The sequence below is a fragment of the Perca flavescens genome, chromosome 19, assembly GCF_004354835.1.
Source record: "Perca flavescens isolate YP-PL-M2 chromosome 19, PFLA_1.0, whole genome shotgun sequence".
NCBI lineage: Eukaryota > Metazoa > Chordata > Actinopteri > Perciformes > Percidae > Perca > Perca flavescens.
The window spans coordinates 6,065,839-6,068,338 of NC_041349.1; the positions used below are offsets into that span (position 1 = coordinate 6,065,839).

Consider the following 2,500-nt stretch of genomic DNA (forward strand, 5'->3'; position numbering starts at 1 on the left):
GGAGGTGTGTGTGTCAGAACTTGTTGCTATGGTGATTTCCACAGCGAGGGAGTAGAGGAGGGAGGGGCAGACAGTATCTTCCATGGGTCAAACATGTCCATTAAATAATAATTATACCTCTTAAGTTTGTTCTGTAATTCAAAAACCATGGCTCCAAACGGCAAAAATATTATCATCACCAGAGAGATAAAAGTCTGGTGAACGCATTGATGTGGTTTTTATGTTTGAGGTGTCAAAAATATGTGACACAGAGCAGGGAACAAACAGGGAATCGTATATTTTTTCTATCGACAGTTGTTATGAACAGAGCCAAAAGTTTAAAGGGGTGATAGAATGCAAAACCGATTTTACCCTGTCATAGTTGAATAACGACAGTTCGGTGGGTAAACAGGACATAGATAGAAGCTCAAAGTCCCACTGACACCCCTTTACTATGAAAATCTCATATTTTGAAACTGCCGCTGAAAACGGGCGAATCCCAACAAAGCTGGAAGTTGACGTCAACCTCCCAAAAACCGGAACCTTTGTCAGCCCATGGGTGTATTAAGAGATCGGTCACAACATTTACATAGGCTACACAGCTGACCTGAGATCAGGTAGTCTTCTGAATCTAGGTCGCACAGATCTCTGCTATTCCATTACAAAATTCACTTCTGAAACTTTTTTATGCGAGAAATCAACTATGTAAGGCTCAAATATGGGCCGCTTTATGAAAATGGATGGCTAATTGCAAATTTTGTCCAACTGTGTGTCGGAGTTCAGCGCCGGTGCTGCCTGTGTTGCTGCCTCGCCGCCCGGCCTGCCTTCCTTCACACACCCCGGCCTGCTCTGAGGTACTTGGAGCTCCGTCACGACTGGCAGCCCACAGCACTCCATACCCGCGCAAATACTACTAAACGCTGGTGCTCTGACAGAGCTCCAGGGCCTGCAGCTCCCCTCTTCCTGCTAGCTAAATGCCCGGTGTGTGTGAGTGAGAGCGCGGTCAGCGAGCTTGTTACGCCAGCAATCTGTTACCACAGGTTCCAGTTAATCTTTTAATGTGTGTAATTATAATGTGTTGAGTTATTTAAACAAACGATTGGGGAAATAAACGCCGCTTGTCCGCGAGTCTCATTGATAGAGCTACATCCGGCTCTATCAATGAGAGCTAGCTCCTCTTAGAATTCCTCTGAAATTCACAAATATTCATTAACTTGAAATCGGACACCGTTGTTAGCTTTATAAGACATTTAGGGAGATGTTATATAAGTGGCGTGATGGAATTCAAACTGTAAATATACAGAAATTACACCAAAAATGAAGCTAACTGTCTGTGATTTGTAGCTAGCTACACATAGCTAGGATTGAAGGGACAGTCATAGCTAACGAAACCCCTAATTTTCACAAAAATTCATTAACTTGAAATTGGACACTGTTGTTAGCTTTATAAGACCTTTAGAGATATGTTGTATAAGTGGCGTGATGGAATTCAAACTGTAAATATAGCTAGTTATGCTGACAGCCAGCCAAGATTAACTGGAACTGTTGTAAGAGATCGCTGGCGTAACAAGCTCGCTGACTGCGCTATCACTCTCACACACGGGCCATTTAGCTAGCAGGAAGAGGGGAGCTGCAGGCCCTGGAGCTTTGTCAGCGCAGCAGCGTTTGGTCCATTAACCCCAAAACGGTGACTTTACGCGGGTATGGAGTGCTGTGGGCTGCAAGCCGTAACGGAGCTCAATCGAGCTCAGAGCAGGCCGGGGTGTGTGAAGGAAGGCAGGCCGTGCAGCAAGGCAGCAACACAGGCAGCACCGGCAGCTGAACTCCGACACACAGTCTTACCAAATTTGCAATAAGCCATCAATTTTCGTAAAACGGCCCATATTTTAGCTTTATATAGTTGATTTCTCGCTAAAAAAAGTCTCAGAAGGGAATTTATTAACGTAATAGTCCGACAAACAATGTATAACTTTGCAATGAGACCTGCTGTCGAGTCTCCCATGTGTTTCTATGTAGTTTGCTCAAACCAATCAGCGCGTAGCTCATTCTGAATATTCATGAGCATACCATATTTGGAAGAAAAGCTCTTGTTCCAAATAGAGCCATATTCACAGGGTAGTTAAGGGCCTAATAAAATAGCATTCGGGCAATTTTCAGCCCAACCAATGTTATATACCCCATTTAGGAGACCTTAAGGAACAGTGTAAAATACCCTATATAATCATTCTATCACCCCTTTAAGTCCGGTGGATTCCATAGTTACATGGCTGCGACCGGCAAGAGATTTCCCACATTTTGACCAACTATGATGTATGAAGAGTGAAAACTGTAGGGGAGAGAGCAATTTGTTTGGAAAACTTTCAGAGAATCGTACTGCAGCTCCCCCCTCTGACCTCGCTGATTTTTGCCGATTTTGTGAAAACCGTACGGCAAATCTCTTAGAAAAGTCATAGCACACCATTCCCGATCATTACACACGTTTTCATGTATTTATGTGCATGTGTTGACAACACTCTGTGAC

At 43.8% G+C, this 2,500-nt stretch overlaps 1 protein-coding gene across 1 annotated transcript in view; it reads right to left on the bottom strand.

Annotated features, from left to right (window-relative positions):
* The window catches only part of LOC114546158 (sodium/hydrogen exchanger 9B2), a 24,733-nt gene that overhangs the window by 18,762 nt on the left and 3,471 nt on the right, over window positions 1-2,500 (bottom strand). The window lies entirely within an intron of this gene.